Raw genomic sequence first — 22,763 nt, 5'->3', positions numbered from 1 at the left:
ATTTTATTGTCTTTAAGATATAGCAAATATTGCACAGCTATTATGTATCCATAAAAACTAAACATAAGTTAAAAACAAATATATTTTTAAAATATATAGCATTAGAAAGTACTTAAATGAAAGCCAAAGAAAAATAATTTAAAATATGGACAGAGAATTAGTAAACTGTCAAATAACTTTAATAAAGATAATATATGTATAATCAGATCCTCTAAAACAAAAGGGGATTATTTGAAGAAATAATAGCTAAAAACCTTCCAAATATATAAACTATAAAAACACAGGTCAAATGATCTTTATGAACTCCATGTAATAAGAAATGAAGAAAATGACTAATATAGACCTATTAAAAGATAATTTAAAAGACTGTTCATACAAAACATTGATGAGCATGTGGAAGAACTGTAACTTTTATATGCTAATGTTGGATACAAGCACTTTGGAACACAGTTTGACAGTTTCTTAAAATGTGAAACATAAACCTCTCCTATTACCCGCTATTCTTGGTATTTATCCAAAAGTAATAGAAGCACATGTCTGACCAAAACCTTGTACACAAACAATGAAAGAAGCTGAATTGGTAATAACCCAAAGTGTAAACAACCCAAATGTCAATCAATAGATGAATGAATAGGCCAGGCGTGGTGGCTCACTCCTGTAATCCCAGCACTTTGGGAGGCCGAGGCGGGTGGATCACGAGGTCAGGAGATCGAGACCATCCTGGCCAACATGGTAAAACCCCATCTCTACTAAAAATACAAAAATTAGCTGGGTGTGGTGGCACGCGCCTGTAGCCCCAGCTACTCGGGAGGCTGAGGCAGGAGAATTGCTTGAACCAGGGAGTCAGAAGTTGCAGCAAGCCAAGATCATGCCACTGCACTCCAGCCCGGGGACAGAGTGAGACTCCGTGTCCAATAAATAAGTAAAAATAAAAAAATAAGAACCAGCTATTGTCGATGACCTAATACTCTAAAAACAAAGAAGACAAATATAATAAATATTTGGATGGTAGTATAAACAATAAAGATAAAATAGATAATAAGAACACTAATAAATCCAAAATTAGATTATTCAAAAGTATCAGCAAAAACTGTAAACCTTAGCTAGAGTGATCAAGAGAAAAAGAGACAAAAAAACCCACTAACATGAGAAATGCTAAAGGGGTTTTTACTACAGGTGCTATGGAAATTGAAAAGGAGAAAGGAGTATATTATAATCACCTTTTTAAAAACAACTTTGACAACTTTGAGATAAATGATGAAGCTACCTGAAAAATATAAATTATTTTATCAACAGAATATTTAAAAATCTGAATATTTTATAAAAAATAAAATATTTTACTTGCTAGCAAAATCTTTCTACCATGAGAATTTTAGGCTCAGAAGTTTTCACTGAAAGAAATAAAAAATGTAAATGGAAAGAAAGAGAGAGAGAGAGAGAGAGAGAAAGAAGAGACAATATTTTCAAATGACATGAATGTTGAAAATTCCAAAGAAACCAAAAAATAGATACTTGAACTAATATGTTCAGAAAGCAAAGTCATAGAATGAAAGACTAATGTATAAAAATTAACTACGTACTTACACACTAGCAAGAAACAATTGGAAAAGAAATTTTGAAAATTCCATTTACAGCCAGGCATTTTGATCCATGCCGGTAATCTCAATGCTTCGGGAGGCCAAGGTGGGAGGACTGCTTGAGGTCAGGAGTTCAAGACCAGCATCAACAGCATAGCAAGACTACGTTTCTACAAAGAAAAAAAACAGAGAATTATTGTGGGGACACAGTCCTAGCTACTCAGGAGGCAGAGGAAAGAGGATCACTTGAGCACAGGAGTTCGAATCTGCAGTGAGTTCATTGCGCCACTGCACTCTAACCTGGACAGCAGAGTGAGACTCCATCTCTAAAAACATACAAATAAATAGATAGATGTTTCCATTACAAAATGCCAAAACCACAAATTATTTAAAAATAAATTTGATAAGACATAACATCTCTTTATTTAAAACCATATGCCCACAATGAACACAATAAAAGACAACTTAAATAAATGGAGATATATAACATGCTGTTGAATTGAAAAATATTGTTCATATATTGATTCTTAATGAATTGTTTATTGTTTAAATAAAATCTCAATCAAAATTCCAGGATTTTTTTTCCGGAAAATTAGCTAGAATAACTGAAATAAACTTAAAAATCAAGAATAAATCTGGAGAATTTACAGTACTTGATTTTAACACAGAATTGCAGATATCGAGACACTGTGTTATTGGTGAAAGAATAGATATCCAAGTCAATGGAAGGAAGTAGAGTTCAGAAATAGACTTACGAGTATATGGTCGGTTGATTTTTGGCAAGAGTACCAAGAGAGGATGATGACAAAAGAAAAAAAAAAACAAACAAACATTTCAACATATAGTGCTGAAAAAAATTGATAAATTATGAAGAAAATAAATATTGATCTGTACCACAGACCTTACCCAAAAGTAAACTCAAACTGGATTGTACACCAAAATTTAAATCTTATGTGTATAAAACTTATAGAAGTAAAAGAAATAAAGGAGAAAATCTTTGCAACCTGGGGATGGGCAATATCAAATTAATGTTATTTGTAGAAAATATATAAATATAAAGATGAAGTCTTAGTCTGCTTTGTGCTGCTACAACAGAATACCACAAACTGTGCAATTTACAAAGAATAGAAGTTTACTTTCTCGCAGTTCTAGAGGTTGGGAAGTTTAAGATCAAGACAGCTTCAGGTTCAGCTGTCTGGTGAGGGCTGCATCCTCCAGAAGCGGGAATAACGTATTCTCACATGGGAGAAGGCAGAAGGGCAAGGCAACCAAACATTGCATGAAGCGTCCTTCATAAAAGCTCTAATGCCATTCACAATGGGAGGAGCCTTCATGACTCAACCAATTCCCACAGGTCCCATCTCTCTCTCAACATCATTACTCTGTCAACATCTAATTTTTTGAGAGGACACATTCAAACGTTGGCAATGTCCTTGCTCTAGAAGAGGGGGGCTACCAGTGTGTTTAAATGTAATAGTGACTGTGTCCTTACAATAGCACCCAGAATAAATACATTGATTGCTCCATTTACTTTTTGTACCTCCCGAGCTCCTTTCTCTTTTGTGCACCACAGTCTCACTACTGCCAATTCCAGGCCATGAGAACTTATTCTATGGAGTTAATAGTTAAGTTATATAAAATGTATGAATCTCACATTCCTTGAGAAGATCGTGTTTCTTTACAAATAATTTGGAAGGTTAAATACTTCCTGGAGGCATACATGTTAACTGATGGGACAGAACTCTGAGAAGAAAAGATATCTCATTAACAGGGTTTGGGAAACTCCGGTATTCTTCAAAAATTACTCTCTTTGCTTGAGAGAGTAATTACTACACCTACTTCTCTAGGGATGCAAAAACTGATTTAAATTCCTTAGCTTAAATAATTATAGAATAATCTTGCTGAACTTCTTATGGTTCCTGAACTAATACCCTAGAAGAGGGGAACAATCAACTCATATCTGAACTGAAACAGAAGTAACCTGGCTACATAAAATAGCCTCACGCAGGCACTAGGGTGTTTCTTCATTGTTAAGCCTGGGCAATCTTGAAGCATTGGTTCCAAGAACTTTTCAGTTTCTTCTTATAATATGAAGAATCACTGTGGTAACTCGCAGCTTTTAAACATCTTTTGTACAAAGCCTTCAAGGCTGTAGGCATTGCCCTGCCAGAAGAGTCAATAACTAATTAATAATAACAGTAATAATAATAATGATGTAATAAAAGTTTGTTTATCAACATTTAGACTGAAAATCAACCGCAAATGAGACATCAACTTAAAGGAGAGTCGATAACAACAATGACAACCTGTTCCTCATGCTAGGAGGAAAAATAGGGCTGATGAGAAAAAGAAATGCTTTTATGCTCCAATTCAAGATTGTAAATGACTGATTATTTAGTACTCATAGCAACAACTAACCCTTAGCACTGGTAATAAACTAATTCTAACCAATCACTGACAGCTTTCCCCACACATACCTCTGAAAGCTGGCCAACAAGTGACAGACACTCAGGAAAGCCAGCCAAGCGGCAACAGCCTCACTCCAATAAACATACAGCCATGCCTCACTTAAGGATAGGGAAACATTCTGAGAAATGCATCGTTAGGCGATTTTGGTATTGTGTGAACATAAAATGTGCTTAAACAAACCTGGATGCCACGGCCTGCTACACACCTAGGTTATATGAAATAGAGTTTTGCTCTGAGGCAACAAACCAGTACTGCAAGTTACTGTACTGAATACTGTAGACAATTGTAACACAATGGTGAGTATTTGTGTATCTAAACATAGAAAAGGTACAGTGAAAATATAACATAATCTTATGGGACCACTACCGTATATGTGGTTCGATGTTGACCAAAACATTGTTATGAGGCATATGACAGTATTTCTTCTGCTAAGGTCAACCAATGTTAAGACCTATTGCTGAAAAACTACTTATCTCTGAACTTCAAGTCTCAAAAACTTTATATAGGATCAGGATTTTGTTAAAAAAAAATGGCTTATAAGCACAGATTCTTTTTAGTAAAAATAATTTTAGGCTACTGTCCCCCACCCCAGATCCTGAGCGGTGACCTCTTTCTTCAGTAGTCTTTACTTGCCATTTGGTGTATATGAAGTCTGCCATCTTCTGTTATTTTTCTGTTGTCTTTCTACAATTACCATAGGCTACTGGTGATACAGGGATTGCAAATGCAAGATGCAATCACAAATGGGCACTTTTGAGTCAATGCCTTTTTTTCTTTCTTTTTTTTTTTGGGAGACAGGGTCTCCTCTGTGGCTCAGGCTGAAGTGTGGTGGCCTGACAATCACCGCTCATTGCAGCCTTGAACTCCCAGGCTCAAACCATTCTCCCACCTCAGCCTCCTGTGTAGCTAGGACCATAGGCACATATTACCGTGCCTAGCTAATTTTTAATTTTTTTTTCAGAGACAGGGTCTCTTTTTTTTTTTTCGTATAGAGACAGGGTCTCACTATGTGGCCCAGGCTTGTCTCAAACTCCTGAACTCAAGTGATTCTCCCACCTTGGCCTCCCAAAGTGCTGGAATTACAGGCATGAGCCACTGCGCTGTGCCAGTGCTCTTTTTTTATTCCAGAAAAAAATCCAATGCTAATTTTAGAAATTATTAAAATGGAAATATAAACATTCAAAATCACATTAAAAGTTTTAAATTCCAGATTGTATGCATGAATCTCTAGAGTTCTGTGGTCCTTGGTTTGACATTAACACTGCACAATTTTTAGAAGTTGTATATACATAGCTAGAAAATGCAAGTCTCTTGACCTCAGTGGATCATCTGAATTTTGAGCCTATGGAAAGAATTGTTGAACCAGTAGCTGATGTTAAGATGATGTATTATATGAATCACTTAGGGGCAGGAATACTGATTTGTTTGGAAGTGACAAAGAAAATATGAGGTACGCTGTATCTTACCAATGGAAGTTTAAGGCGGGTACATATTGCTTTGCTCCTTTTTTCATTCAATTAATACTTATTGAATCCATCTCTTGTGCTAAAACTCAGTGATAGCTGTTTGTTGTAGATCACATAACTCAACTTAGAAGTAATTTTCTCAAAAGTGTGTTAAGGATCAGAATTGGATAATCAAGACTTACTCTAAATGTAACTAAACAACTCTGGAACTGAGCTGAGGGCCACTGCAAAAATGGACCAAGGTATTTGTGATGATCACGAATTGACTATAAGAATTCTAATGGTGAACGTCGCTTGGACATTTATTAAATATTTTTAAATGTTTACTAAGTGCTGTCACAGTTATAAATATGATAATAATATAGATGTGAGTAGCCCCCCACCAACCTCCAACAGAATCTCAATTTGCTAGGAAATGCAGATATGAAAAACATAATCACACTAAAATTTGGAAATGCTATGAAAGACAAATTAGAGGGTGCTATGAGAATGTACAGGGGAAAAGAAGCAAGTACTTACAAATCAGGGAAGTTATTCCCAGCATTAGTGCAATCTCAGCTGACACAGGCAGTGGGGAGAAGCAACCATTGAAAGGAATGGGAGAAAGGTACTTCATATCTAACATGTACAAAATAGAAAGTATCAGTTGTCTTTCCTGAAACCCGTTTTCTCCTCTTGATTATCTACCTTCATGAATGGCAATGCTACACTCTTACTCATCACAATTAAACTTTTGGAAACCATTTTTTATTCCTTTTTTGTACATCTTTGACAACAAATTACTGAAATTACATTAACATTTCATTAGTTTACTGTTATTATCTATTTATTTATCCCTTTCGATATAGCTTTGTGAGGTCAGGAACATGTTATGCTCTGCTCATTCTGCATTCCCAGTGTCAGGAAACATACTGGGGTGTAGGAGGGAGTCAGTTAATATTTGGGGAGTGAGTAAAGATATCATTATAATTATAAAGTTGTATGAACTGAAATCTATAAAAGTTAGGGATTTGACAAAGCTGTATTGCCAGAATTGGAACTCAGATATTTGAAATGTCCAAGGCGAGGTATGGTCTTACGCACTACAGCATTCTGCTTCAATTTCGAACAGTGAGGTGTATTCATCGGTAGCTGAAACATAGGGAGTGCAGTGTTCTAAGAATTGACAGTTCAGCGGAAGTTCTAAGTGAGAACAACATAAGTAGGGTAAAAAAGAAGGAGCTGCTGTAGAAAGAAGGTGCGTTTGTGGTCAGAGATTTGCATGTGTTGCTTCTTTCCATCAGTGTGACCTGTGATAAGTAATAACATTTCTTAGTTTCTAGCTCCTCAGTTCCTAAAAACAAAAATATTAGAACCTACTTTAGATGTGTTCGAACAAATTGAAGGTGATTTCAGCAAAGTATACATTTCATAATATGCGTTCAGTCATTAAAATGAAGACTCAGTTTGATTAAAAACAAAATACAACTGTGGTAAAAATTGGTGCCATTGTTTGTTTTTATACTTGATTATATATATGAGGCATAACACTGGATTTGGGGTGCCATATTTTCTCCACATTTGTGCCACAATATCTGGCATTCTGAATGGAACACACTGGTGCTCAATAAATGTTTGGTGAATAAATATACGATTCTTGATTTTATTAGTCAAGCCAAGTGATGAGAAATGGCAGAACTAAGAAACATTTTATTGAGGACAGGCATAGCCTTCCATGACATAATCCAAATGTTTTATACCCACAGATCGTGTAGACGAAGTCTCAGATTTCATGATTTCTCAGATTCAGGGTCTATATGTTATTTTATACCGGCTACTCTAGAAAATAGACGCTGGGATTAGGAATCAGAAATACTACTAGATTAGTGAAGTATAATCCCAGTAAAGCAGAAAGAAGAGAAAAGGGCATGAGGCAGGCTAGGCTGAAAAGAGAAGTACAAGGTAATGTGTTACTGCGCTAACGGCTATTTCATGCTGGGCCTTGGAAAGACACGGCTTTACTTGGCTCTTCCACCCTCTTAGCCATTAGAATTTGTCAAGACAGACTATATGAGAAAACCATGCCTTGAAGCAGCTCTACATACAGAGGAAAGAAAAGATTGTTCATTTGCACGTTTCTTCTTATCCCCAATGCCAAATTATTTAAAGTTTGTCCCATAAGCGAGTTAACACTCTATGGTTCTGAGCCCATTTGGCAGTTGACTAGAAGCAAATATCATGCCCTGCTACACATCCTTTCATGGCATCTTTAAGTGGCTAAAGATGGAAGACCACTTTGGAGATTGTTCAGTCTCGGGTACTCAATTGGTTGGCTGCAGCAGCTGCCACAGTTGAACAGAAAGCTGACGATTGTGAAGCCAGGTAAAGCTAAGGGAATCTGAGGGACTCTGTGAAAGGTATCCAATATATTTACCAACAAAAGATTTCTGTAAAACAAATAACACTTCATATTCCAATATTTAAGAGCTAACTTGGCTGAAATACATAATTTTAATGGAAGAATAGTTTTCCTAGGACAGGAAGGTGAACAATAATTTCTGTGCTGCTAGTCAGCATATTTTCTCATTTTCCGACTTCCAACCTTCAGCATGGACTTAACAACACCAGCAACGTGTACTTAAATAAATGAGTCCTCAGTATATACAGATGTTCCTCTCTTTATGAAGAGACTATATCCTACTAAACCCATTGTAAGTTAAAATTATGATAAGATGAAAATGCCTTTTAATAGACCAAACATCATCATGGTTTAGTCTAACCCACCTTAAATGTGCCCAGAGTACTTAAATTAGCTTGCAGTTGGGAAAAATTATCTAAGAAAATGTCTGTATTAACTTTAAGTGTTGAATACCTCATGTAATTTATTGAATACCATACTGAAGTATTTTTGAACCATTGTAAAGTCAAAAAAATCGTAAGTCAGACTATCATAAGTTAGGAGGTTATTTAATAGTGAGTGAGCAAAAAGCAAAAACATTTCAACTTTATAAAAGAATTTTGACATATCTTGTTGGGAGAGGGTAAAATAAGTAGAAATATAATAATTTTTTTTTCCTGTGGAGGAGAATTAGAGATTCTCACCTGTATCAAGTGAGCTATGGGAAATAATTTACGATGTTTATTCCTCAGCTGCCCAATTGATACAAAGAAGATGTAATTTGCTTCCAACCTACATTACTGCATTATATATATATAACCTGGGGGTTCTGTCCATAAAGTAAACCCAGGGCAAACTCACCTTCTTTTAATAATATTTGCGAATTCCCACAAGCCCTAATTCTTTGAAATTGGCATCATAGATAAAATGAAGAGTTGACTTTTTTTATCTGCATTATTCACCCAGAACTTGCACTCTGCCTCTAGTGAGTCCAAAGGAGAGACTGGTTTTCTGTAGGTTTCTTTGCTTTTAAGTGGCTAAATTGAAAACACAGAGCACATCTTGTAAATAAGCACAGACCAAGGCTCCATTGGATGATACCAAATGTAAAATCATTTTTTTTCTTTGCAAGGCAAAGTAAATCAGAGTTCTATGATATTGGGCTTTGTTTTTTTCAAGGTTTGTTTTCTAGAATCTCTGATTAAATGGGGAATTAGGGACTCCTCTGATTTACCGGTCATGCAACAGTGAATGAACTTGTGGTGGAAGTGAAGACAAAGGAGTTCCTATTTTCTTTGTAGTTTCCTTAGGCTATTAAATTAGATCCTTCTTCAACATCCATTTTACTCTTTCACGAGTAAAATTATTTCAATCCCTGACTTTAAAAAATATGATAATTTATCATATTTGTGCGGTAAAAATGGGTAGGTAAAAGGTATATTTTATGAAAAGATTCCACCAGAGAGATATAATTCAAAATAACAAGGAATTTGTAAAAATGTACTTATACTACTAGATAACTTTGGTAACTGCAAATGAACAGAATCATTACTAGATGTGTTCGATATTTTATCTCTGGTCTCTCCATTATGGACTAAATGTCTTTGTTGACATAACTTTTATTGAATGCAATTTGAGCATGTGTCTTTCTGACTCAGAAATATCCAATCTTCCTACCTATATGTTTCATTATATTTCAGACATCAGTAATTTGTAGCAATACCATAACCGCATCAACAATGAGTTCTTTACTTCACACTCTTTGGGTCTTCGCTTTTTCTATATTTCGTAATTCCAGTGCTATCCTAATTGAAGTCTGTTTCTCTATCAATCAACTTTATATATTTTTCTTTCAGCATTTCCAACATTATATCTATGTAACGTGTAATTCAGTAAAGCTATCATGAGGTAAAAGGTAAAATGACCTTAATATAATTACAGAAAATTAACACCTTTCAAACTTTTTGAACTAAATCAACTCACTTCTTATTGAGACCGTGTGACAGTTAAAACAAATTCAAATAGCCTTTGAAGGGCTCTTTCTTCCTTCTGAGGGAGACATTTTGTGTAAGAGACAGACGATGTTTTCCATCATTCTGACAAAAATGACCAAAGTGCAAATTAACATGAAAATAATCTGTACAAATTCACAAATTAAGTATAAAAATGAAGAATGAATTTTAAAACCATATTTTGTTTATATGTGCCTTTTTTATTTTTACATCAGCTTCTCCTGACATAAGTAGTGGCTCTTTCTGAAGCGAGAGAATAATCCAATTCAAAATGCTATTATACAATCCAACATGTAATTACTGCCTATGGTGTTTCAGGCACTTTGCTGTGTAATCTAGACAAAACAACATGCGAGATTGAACAGTGTCTGTTTTTAAGAAACTGATTATAATCTTTATGTTCTGATATCAAAGAAAATTGCATGTCATTCAATTAAAATCTATTTTAATATATCTAGCTTAGCTAGCTAGCTATGACCTATCAATCTCTAAATGAAGAAAGATGATTTCAGATTCTAGTCTTTATAAGCCAACAAGCCAAATTCAAAATAACTCAACTGCAGAAATATTCTGGGTTTGTTTTTGTTTTAACTTTAAGTTCTGGGATACATGTGCACAACATGCAGACTTGTTACATAGGTAGACACATACCATGGTGGTTTGCTGCACCCATCAACCCAAAATATTCTGTTTTCAAGTGATGGAACTATAAAAATGCTTTTGGGCATTTAGAAATCTTAACAAGAATATGTTTATTTGGAAATAGCAAAAAAAGAAGACATTTTGCCCTAGGGGATCGGTTATATAACTAACCCATAACTGAAAAGTGGATATAATAATTGTCAGATAAAAAATACTTGAAAAATGACTCACAGAATTCCATTAGTGAATACAGTTTTCTTTATTATGGATTCAATGTTGGGGTGAGGAGGAATTTTCTTACAATTTATGAAGTTTATTCTATCTTTTAACACAGACATCTTTTCTCTGTCAGATATTACATACAAATACTAATGTTTCAAAATTCCAAGTTGCAGGATTTTATGCTATGCATGTTTAAAACTAATTCCACAAGAACAAAAAGTCAAACGTTAAGATCAAACTAAACCAATATGGATATGCTAATTAATTTGAGAGGATTTCCTCTTGGGATGGAGTTTATATACTCTTTCCTTATATAAAAATCCAGAAATAATCTTTAAATTTAGAGCCAATTTTCTGACATTCACACTAAAAATGTGACTAAAACATCATATCTTTTGGCGGACTTCCAACTTACTCATTAAATGTAATCTGGAGAATATGGATGAATTGCTTTTGATGATACAAAACTTGATCTGGTAGTTTTAGTGCCTGGTGAAACAAACAAAATCAGACCCTAAGTGTCCACAGGTTTTAAAATTATGAGTAATATTTTTTAATAGGACTACTAAAACTAGACTATCAACAGATGTTTAAACTAATTAACTTTTTTGGTTCTCATAAGTCATAATCACTTATCTCTTCTGGTAGGCAATGCGGTATAACAGGCCAAAACTTGCATTAGATGGTGACAATAAAGTGGTATATACAGAAAGCTTTGGGCAATCCTGTTTAACACTCTACAATAAAAGTCATCCCTTTTCAGAAAATTAATTGCAAACTTTCAAATGTACATAGTAGCTCTTTTCTATCAAAGTTTTAAATACTATAGATAATGAACACAACTATAAAAATCATCTTCTGATTCACATATTTACTTTTTTATTCATATTCTGACTTATTAAAATTTTTGTAGAATTATATGAATTTGAAAGTCTGCTATACTTTCACTCTGTACTCCCTCTTCTGAAAAAGAAAACAGTAAAAAAGGATAGCTTGCAAAATGTTCTTTTCCTGGGAAAATAACTAAATCATTAAGTAATACTTTGTGCCATGTTTCTCCAGGGATTCCCATTTATAATTTTTTCAATCACAGAATTATACCATTCATTTAAAATTTAACAGTTTTAATTGAAAATAGACAAGAAAAAATGGCTAGAATTCAGCCTTTACTACTGGAAGTTATATTTTATAAAAAAATTGCTATTTGATTTAATATACATTTTCTACTGTAAATTTCATAGACATGTTTATAAGGGTAGTGTCAGGTCATTAAGTAGCACTAAAGAATTACTAAGAATAATCAGGGATTTACAAAGTAGGCAGCATAGCTGTAAAAATGCAATTATTATACCCATCAAAATATCTGATACATACATTACCCAAAAAAAAAAAAAAAGCCCCTAACTCTCAATAGGTTCTATGCTCAATCTGTTTCCAAAATCTACCAAGGAAACTGATTTTGTGGAATTCTCCACAAACTTGAGACCATTAATTAAACCAGATTTTATTTATTAGAACAGTAATGTTTATCAGTGACCCCAATATTAAGATACAAGTTATATACATACCATAAATTACAAATTAGGTAAAGAAAAAATATTAATAAATTTCATTATGGGAACACATATCTTCAGGCCAAACACATGTTCCCATATTCTGTCACTAAGTATATTGTGTAAAATGTGATATGAAAAATTAAATGGCCATTAATTATCACCATTTGTTTGCCTCTTGGCTGAGAAATAGTTTCAAATGCTTGATCATTTTGAGAAACTGTGTGAGCTTTCTGTATATTCAAGCCAGCTACCTTGGAAATCTCCCAACTCTTTTAATTATCTGGCTTTATTTATAAAAACAGCATGCTGTGATAGTATCAAAGACATTAAAGACATTCAACTTCACCAAGAATTTCGTGATAATAGTAGATATATGAATAGGAGAATCATGTAATTTTATTAAAATACATGCATTTAGATAACATACGAGTTGTATAAGAAATAAATAACTATGATATATCCTTTGAATATTCCCTAAAAATGACTAAATTATTATTATTTTCTCAGTTTCAACTCTTTATGAATGACATTGTTGCTTACAAAAGAAACATCTGAAATGTTGGTACAAAGAATGAAATTACCCTAACTGCCTAGCCAATGTCCTTTCTCTTCATCTTCCTTATTTGTGTTAGCCATAGGCCTATTCAATAGTAGTCATTTCCTCAAATTCTCTTACAGATGGAGGAGATAATGGCATAAGATTCTCTTAAAGAAAAAAGGTGAAAATACATGTTTATGATATTTGCCTATCTACATTCTGCCTGACTTGCTAACAAAATGCATAGAAGTTACACAATTCATAGAATGCATATGCTGTTGAAGATAACAGAATCTCATTATTTTTATGACTAAATAGCACTCTATTATGTATACGTACCACATTCTTTGTCATCTGTTGATAGATAGTTAGGTTGCTTCCAAAGCCTATGTATTATGAACAGTGCTGCAACATACATGTGCAGATATCTCTTCAATACACTGATTTTCCTTTTGGGGGATACACACCCAACAGTGGGATTGCTGGATCATATAGTAGCTTAATTTTTAGTTTTTTGAAGAACCTCCAAATTGTTCTCCATAGTGGTTGTACTAATTTACATTCATACCAACAGTGTATGAGGGTTCCCTTTTCTCCATATCCTTGCCAGCATTTGTTATTCTCTATCTTTTGGATATAAGCCATTTTACTTGGGGTGAGAGGAAATCTCACTGTAGTTTTAATTTGCATTTCTCTGATGATCAATGATGTTACGTACATTTTATACACTTGTTTGCCATTTGTTTGTCTTCTTTTGAGAAATGTCTATTCAAATATTTTGCCCACTTTTTGATCAGATTATTAGATTTTTTTTCCAACACAGTTGATTGAGCTCCTTGTATATTCTGGTTATTAATCTTTTGTCAGATGGCTAGGTTACAAATATTCTTTTCCCATTCTGTGGGCTGTCTCTTCACTTTGTTTATTGTATCCTTTGTCATGCGGAAGCTTTTTTTTTCTTTTCCGAATATTTTTATTGAAATGACAATAAAATAAAGAACAGTGACCATTTTAACCAAATTTTTACTTTACAAATATAAAAATATAACCAAAACTTCCATTTCTTTTATACATTTTCCACAAACTTAATGCCAGAAAAGTTCTCAAAGCCAAACTATAAATGATGCTTGTACTAAAACTATGATGTGAACACAATAACCAAAATTTAAATTTCCAAATACAATGACCTTTCCCTCAACAGGACAGCATAATCAATATATCTTCCCAACTTGTCTCTATTTCTACGATACAATCCATCACTAAACACAAAATACACCTAAACTGGCTTACTCTAGACTTATCTAGGTTTTAGTAAGGTTTTTTTGTTCCACAAAAACAAGCTTAATAAATATAATACAAGCTAATATTAAAATGTGTTTTATGGTTCAAGTCAAATTACAGTATTAAGTTTCTCATCACGTATTCGAACAAAGGCAAACTGCCTGAAATGAGTCCAGTTTAACCCAAATAATCAGTGATGTATATATAGTAAGTGGGATAAGTATGGGAAGCTTTGTAACTTGATGTGATCCCATTTGCCCATATTTGCTTTGGTTGCCTGTTCTTGTGTGGTTTTGCTCAACAAGTTTTCGCCTGGACCAATGTCCTGGAGATTTTCCCAAAATTTTTTGTGTAGTAGTTCAATAGTTCAAAGTCTTAGATTTAAGTCTTTAATAATTTTGATTTGATTTTTGTATATGGTAAGAGATAGGGTTCTAGTTTCATTCTTCTGCATATGACTATCCAGTTTTCTCAGCACCATTTATTGAAGAGACTGTCTTTTCCCCAGTGTGTGTTCTTTGCACCTTTGTTGAAAAAGAGTTCTCTAGAGGTGTGTGGCTTTGTTTCTGGGTTCTATATTTTGTTCCATTGGTCTGTGTGTCTGTTTTTATGCCAGTACTCTGCTGTTTTGGTTGTTCTAGCTCTGTAGTATAATGTGAAGTCAGATAACGTGATTCCTCTAAGTTTTTTTCTTTTTCTTTTTCTTTTTGCTTAGGATAGCTTTGCTATTCCTGGGCTTTTGTGGTTCCCTATGAATTTTAGAATTGTTTTATTATATTTCAGTGAAGAATGTCATTGGTTTTTTAATAGGAATTGTATTGAATTTGTAGATTTCTTTGGGTAGTATGAACATTTTAACAATGTTAATTCCTCCAATACATGAAAATGAAATATTTATTTTTCATATCTTGGTGCTGTCTTCAATTTCTTTCATGAATGTTATAGTTTCCATTATAAACATCTTTCACGTCTGTGGTCAATTCTTTGTATTTAATTTTATTCGTGCACATAGTAAATGGAATTTTAAAATATTATTTTTCAGAATGTTCACTGTTGGGATATAGACATGTTACTGATTTTTTATGTTGATTTTTTATCCTGCAACTTTACTAAATTTATCAGTTCTAATAGTTTTTTTTGGAGTCTTTAGGTATTTCCAAATATAAGATCATATCATCTGAAAACAAGTATAGTTTGACTTCTTCCTTTCCAATTTTGATGCCCTTTATTTTTTGCTTTTGGTCTGATTGTTCTAGTTAGGACATACAGTACTATGTTGAATGACGGTGGTGGAAGTGGGCATCCTTGTCATGTTCCAAAGCTTAGAGAAAAGGCTTTCAGTTTTTCCCCATTCAGTTTAATACTAGCCGTGGGTCTGTCATATATGGCTTTTTATGTTAAGGTATGTTCCTTCTATCCCCAGTTTTTTGAGGGTTTTTTATCATGAAAAGATGCTAAATTCTATCAATGCCTTTTCAGCATCAATTGAAACAATCATATGATTTTTAGCCTTCATTCTGTTGATTGATATATCACATTGATTGATTCACATATGTTAAACCCTCCTTGCATCCCAGGGATAAGTCTCACTTGGTCATGATGAATGATCTTTCTAATGCATTACTGAATTTGGTTTCCTAGTATTTTGTAACTGTTATGTGTAAACTCTTATCCTAAGTAGAAAGATTAAAAGATGAACCAATAAAAATAATAACTACAATGACTTTTCAAGATTTGGACAGTACAATAAGATATAAATAGCAATAAAAAGTTATGAAGTGATGATATTAAGTTAAGGCATAGAATTTGTATTAGTCTTTTTGCCCTTCTGTTTGTTGCTTACACAAACACTGTTAAGTGTTAGCTTAAAATAATGGGTTATAAAATAATATTTGCAAGTTTCATGGTAACCACAAACCAAAAACATGCAATAGAAACACAGAAATAAAATAAAATAAGATAAAATAAAAAGCAAGAAATTAAAACATATCACCAGAGAAAATAACCTTCACAGAAAGAAGAAAAGAGAGAGAGAGAAGGAAGGAAGGAAGGAAGGAAGGAAAAACAACCAGAAAACAAATAACAAAATGGTAGGATTAAGTGGTTACTTACCAATAAATAACATTGAACATAAATGGACTCAATTCTCCTATCAAAATAGGAGAGTTTTCATCTGAATGTATGAAAAAACAAGATCCATCGATCAGTTCTCTGTGAGAAACAAACGTCACATATAAAGATGCACATAGATTGAAAATAATGGGATGGAAATAGATATACCATGCCAATGGAAACCAAAAAGGAGCAGGAGTAGCTACACTTTTATCAGACACGATAGATTTCAAGACAAAAACTATAAGGAGAAACAAATAAGGTCACTATATAATGATAAAAAGTAATTTTTACAAGAGGATATAACAATTTTAAATACACACACACCCAATATTGGAGCACCCAGATAACATAAAGCAAATATTGTGCTAGAGCTGAAAAGAGAGATAGGCCCCAATACAATAACAGCTGGAGACTTCAGTGCTATATTTTCAGTATTGGACAAATCTTCTAGAAAGAAAATCAACAAAGAAACATCAGACTTAATGTGCATTATAGACCAAATGGATCTAATAGGTATTTACAGAACTTTTCATCCAGTGGTGGCAGAATACACATACTTTTCTTCAGCATATGGATTATTCTCAAGGATAAATCATATTAGGTCACAAAACAAGTCTTAAAACATTAAAAAAAAACCTGGAAATAATAACAAGCATCCTCTCTGATCAAAATGGAAAAAAAACCTAGGAATTGATAATTAGAGGAATTCTGAAAACAATACAAATACTTGAATATTAAACAATATGCTCCAGAAAGACCAGTGGGTCAATAAAGAAATTAAGAAGAAAATTGAAAAATTTCTTGAAACAAATAATAATGAAAACATAACATACCAAAACTTACGGGATACAGTAAAAGCAGTATTATGAGTGAAGTTTATAGCTATAAGTGTCTACATCAAAAAAGATGAAAAACTTCAAAAAACAACCTAATGATGCATCTTGAAGAACTAGAAAAGCAAAAGCAAACCACAGCCAAAATTAGCATAATAAAAGAAATTATAAAGGTTTGGTCAGAAATAAATTAAATTGAAATGAAGAAAATAATACAAAGATCAATGAAACACAAAGTAGATTTTTTGAAAAGTTAAGCAAAATTTACAAACCTTTAGCCAGACTAAGAACAAAAGAGAGAAGATACAAATAAATAAAATCAGAAATGAAAAAGGAGACATTGCAACTGATATTCAACTTCCAAGGATAATTGGTGGCTACTATGAGAAACTATATGTCAATAAATTGGAAAATCTAGAAGAAATGGACAAATTCCTAGACAACCTTCCAAAATTGAACAAGAAAGAAATGTAAAACCCAAAAACTTCAAAAAAGGGTAACAAGATCGAAGCTGTAATTAAAAGTTTTCTAGCAAAGAAAAGCCTAGGACTCAATGGCTTAACTGCTGAATATTACCAAATATTTGAAAAATACCAATCCTAATCAAACTATTCCAAAAATAGAGGAGAAGGGAATACTTCAAAACTCATTCTACAAGGCCAGTAATAGTAATAGTACACAGAAAAACACAGAATATTATACTTTCTCTGGTGATGTTTTAGTTTCTTGCTTTTTGTTTTCTGTGTCTCTATTGCATGTTCTTGGTTTATGGTTACCATGAGACTTGCAAACATTATTTTATAACCCATTATTTTAAGCTAACACTTAACACTGCTTGCATAAGCAAAAAACAGAAGGGCAAAAAGAAGACTAATACAAATTCTATGCCTTAACTTAATATTACATCACTTCATAATTTTTATTGTTTCTATGTATATCTTATTGTACTTTCCAAATTTTGAAAGGTCTTTGTAGTTATTATTTTTGATTGATTCATCTTTTAGTCTTTCTACTTAGGACGAGAGTTTACACACAACTGTTACAGTATTATAATATTTTGTGTTTTTCTGTGTACTTACTATTACCAGTGAGTTTTGTACCTTCATGTAATTACTTATTGCTCATTAATGTATTTTCTTTCTGATTGAAATAGTCCCTTTAACATTTCTTGTAGGACAGGTCTGGTGTTGATGAAAATCCCTCAGCCTTTGCTGGTAAAGTATTTCCTCTTCATGTTTGAAGGCTGTTCTTGTGAGATATACTATACTAGGGTAGTTTTTTCCTTTGGCACTTTAAATATGTCATACAACTCTCTCCTGGCCTGTGAGGTTTCCACTGAAAAGTCTGATACCAGACATATTGGAGCTCCATTGTGTGCTATTTCTTTCTTTTCTTTTGCTGTTTTCAGGATCCTTTCTGTATCCTTAATCTTGGGGAGTTTGATTATTAAATGCCTGAGAGTCTTCTTTGGGTTAAATCTGCTTGGTGTTCTATAACTTTTTTTTTTTACTTGGATATTGACATTTTTCCCTACGTTTGGGAAGTTCTCTGTTATTATCCCTTTATATAAGCTTTTTGTGCCTACCACTTTCTCTACCTCCTCTTTAAGGCCAGCAACTCTTAGGTTTGCCCTTTGGAGGCTATTCTTCAGATCCTGTAGGATTATTGTTGTTTTTTCTTTTTTCTCCTCTGACCGTGTATTTTCAATTAGCCTGTCTTCAAGCTCACTAATTATTTCTTCTGCTTTATATCTGCTATTAAAAGACTCTGACACATTTTTCAGTATGCCAATTGCATTTTTCAGCTCCAGAATTTCTGTTGGATTCTTTTTAGTTATTTTAATCCCTTTATTAACTTTATCTGATATAATTCTGAAAGCCACCTCTGTTATCTTGAATTTCTTTAAGTTTTCTCAGCACAGCTATTATAAATTTTCTGTCTAAAAAGTCATGTATCTCTGTTTCTCCAGGATTGGTGCCTTATTTACTTTATTAGGTGAGCTCATGCTTTCCTGGATGGTGTTGATGTTAGAAGATGTTCTTTAGTGTCTGAACATTGAAGAGGTTCAGGGGGCACCCCAAGCCCAGTAATGCTGTGGTTCCTGCAGACTTGTAGAGGTACTGCCTTGATGGTCTTGGAGAAGATGCTAGATAATTCTCTGGATTACCAAGCAGAGACATTTCTTCTCTTCCTGTACTTTCTCCCAAACTAGCAGTCTCTCTCCCTCTCTCTTTTCTGAGCTACCTATAGCTGGGAGTTAAGTGAAACAAGCAACCCTGTGGCCACTACCACTACAACAACACTTGAGTAGGACCTGAAGTCAGCACAGCACTGGGTCTTGCCCAAGGCCTGCTGTAAACACTCCCTGGCTACAGCCTAGGCTCACTCAAGGCCCCAGATTTCTACAATCAGCAAGTGGCAAAGCCAGCCAGGTCTGCATCCTTCCCTTCTGAGTGTTAAGTTTCCCCAGACACCAGGTGGGTCCAGAGATACCATCCAGGAATCAGTGACCTGTGTAAAACACCTTGAAAGTCTATCTGGTGTTCTACTGTACTGCAGCTGAGATGGAACTCAAACCTCAAGACGCAGAGTTGGAACTCAAACCCCAAGATGCAGTCCTTACCAATCCTCTCTTCTCTTTCCAAAGACAGAGGAACCTCACCCTGTAGCCACCATCACCATAGGCCACAACAAGTACTGCCAGACTACCTCCAATGTTCTCTTAAGGCTCAGGGGCTCTTTAAACCACCTGTGGTGAATGCTGCCTGGCCTGAGACTCACCCTTCAGGGCAGTGAGTTCCCCTCTGACCTAGGGCAGGTCCAGAAATGCCATCTAAAAGTCAAGTCCCTGAATTGGGGACCCCAAGAGTCCACCTGGTACTCTACACCCCTGTGGCCATACTGGTACCTAAGGTGCAAGACAAAGTCCCCTTTATTTTTCCATCTGCTTTTCTCAAGCATAAAGAATCTTGCCCTGTGGCTACCACAGCTGGTAATGCGCTGAATCTCATCTGAAGCCAGCAAATCTCAGAGACTGACCTAAGGCCCTCGACATAGTACCTGAGTATTGCTGCTGGTTTTTCAGGGCCCAAGGGCTCTTCAGTTAGCAGGTGCTGTATGCTTCCAGGATTGGGTCTTTCCCTTCAAGGCAGTGGGTTTCCTTCAGGCCCAGTGTATGTCTAGAAATGTTATCCAGGAGCTAGGGCCCAGAATGAAGGCTTCAAGACTCTGACAAGTGCCCTATCCTCCTGTGGCTGAACTGGTATTCTGGATGAAAGACAAAGCCCTCTTTACTTTTCCTTCTCCTTTCAAGCAGAAGAAAGGGATCTCTCTTGGAGCCGTGAGCTGTGTAGCATGGGTTAGGGCAGGAGTGAAGCCAGCACTCCGTTAGTCACTCCAGCTTGTGTCTCACTAGGTTACCCCCATCTCCCTGTCCAGTACATTTTCTCTAGGTCCAGTTAACCACTAAGACTTGCCTAAGAGTTGTATTCCTTTTGGCCTACACTGCCTTTCAAGTTTCCTTAGAGACCCAGAGTCCTTTAGCCCTTAGTGGCGAGGTTTGCAGGAACTCACATTGGGACCCCTAGGATGCGCGATTTTTTGCAATTACTTTTAATGGTAAAAACCGCAGTAACTTTTAATTCCCAGTGGCTAGGGTTGGTTTAAAATGCTCCCTCCATGGATGGTTGTGAGATGAGTTTGGTCTGGTTTCCCTTTCTGTTCTAACAGGACAGCACTGAGTTCAATGCTTCACCATTTTTGTGTTCTCATTCCTTTTGCACCCAGAGATACTCTCTGCACCACGTGGCCACTGCCAGGGGATGGGGAGCGTGTCAGTGATTCAAGAACAACTTTTCTATCTCTTCAGTGTCTCTTTCAGCTATATGAAGTCAAAACCAGGTACTATGTGGGATCATCTGACTTTTAGTGCTTATGGAGGTGTTCCTTTCTGTGTAGATCATTGTTAATTTTGTGTCCTTGGTTGGAGGGATTGATCAGTGGAGACTTCTATTCCACCATCTTGCTCTGCCTCCAATTTATGTTTTTCTATCAATGCTATCCAAATGAATACATTGCTTGGTATGAATTTTCTAAAAAAAACAAAAAATGTTTGACAAACACATTTATTCTCTTGCTCTCTCTCTCTAATAGAAACACTTAAGTATTCTGCAAATAATAGTATCATTTATAGTTTCAATGCAATAAAAATTTAAATGGAAATGAGAGTTAAGAATTACTTCTATCATATTTCCAGAAAAATTATTAGCATTAGTGGTCTCTTTTGCTTTTTCTTTAACCTCAAAAAGATATTGAACATTTACTGACTGTGAAAATAAATGAAAGATAAAGCAATCACAGAGTTTCTGAGAAGCTGAAAACTGCAAAAGCACATTGTTAAGAAAAGAAAGAATAACCTGTATTTTCTTAACAAAAGATGATAAACAATGACATTGAGACAAATTCAGTCTCTATTGCAATAAGCAAAAAAAGCAATAATGGTCAAGTAAATATGTGTATTGTAATTTATTGTAATAATGACTATTTATTAAATTACACCACGGGATAATATATCTCACAGTCAATTTTAATTAAAACATCTGTTACACTCTAAGGTAGGTGATGAATGATTAACTTGTTTGTATGGCTTTTATTTATGTGTGGCTTTCAATCAAAGATATTCATTAGATATGATGACATCTTAATTTGTTCAAATGAATTAATATCTATTATCAAATAATCAAAAGAAGATCAAAATATGAACAATAATGCAAAAAGAACAAATAACTGCATAGTCAAGGAAGGCCTCCTCAGAGAAAATCAGGACAGCCTGATCATCACTCCAGCATCTCCCATCACAAGACAAGTGCCCTATCTGTCTTTGCTTATTCATCATGGGAGAGGCTAGTGGTTTTATTCCAATAGGAAATGAGTCAATAGAAATTATACTGAAACATTCTGAAATGTAATTTGGGAGACATAACTATATGTAAGTAAATGCATGTACATGGGAGAGTATTTTTTTCAGCTGTTCCTATTTCTTATTTTATTGATACATAATATTTATATATATTTATGGGATACTTTTGATATTTTGGTATATGCGTAGAATGTGAAATCATAAAGTCAGGGTATTTAGAGTATCCATCACCTTGAGCATTTATCATATATCTGTTGAAAACCTTTCAAGTCCTCTCTTCCAGCTATTTTGAAGTGTATAGTACATCGTTGTTAACTATAGTTATCCTGCTCTATCAAATAATATTTGGTTGGTGCAAAAGTAATTTCAGTTTTTGCCATTACTTTTAATTGTAAAAACCGCAAAAACTTTTACACCAACCTAGTATAACTTATTCCTTCTATTTAACTGTATGTTTGTGCCCTTTGACCAATTTCTCTTCATACCTACCCCACACACTCTTCTCAGCCTCTATCATTCTCCCCTCTACCTTAATGAGTTCAACACTTTTTTATCACCCACTTATGAGTGAGAACATATAGTATTTGTCTTTCTGTGCCTGCCTTATCTTACTCAACATAATGACCTCCAGTTCTATGATTGTTGATGCAAAGGACAAGATTTCATTTTTTATGTCTGAATATAATTCCATTGTGTATATATACCACATTTTCTTTATTCATTCATCTATTGATGCACACTTGGGTTAATTCCATAT

This window comes from Pongo abelii, chromosome 4, assembly GCF_028885655.2.
Source record: "Pongo abelii isolate AG06213 chromosome 4, NHGRI_mPonAbe1-v2.0_pri, whole genome shotgun sequence".
In the NCBI taxonomy this organism is placed as follows: Eukaryota; Metazoa; Chordata; class Mammalia; order Primates; family Hominidae; genus Pongo; species Pongo abelii.
Note: the sequence above shows the minus strand (reverse complement) of the source record.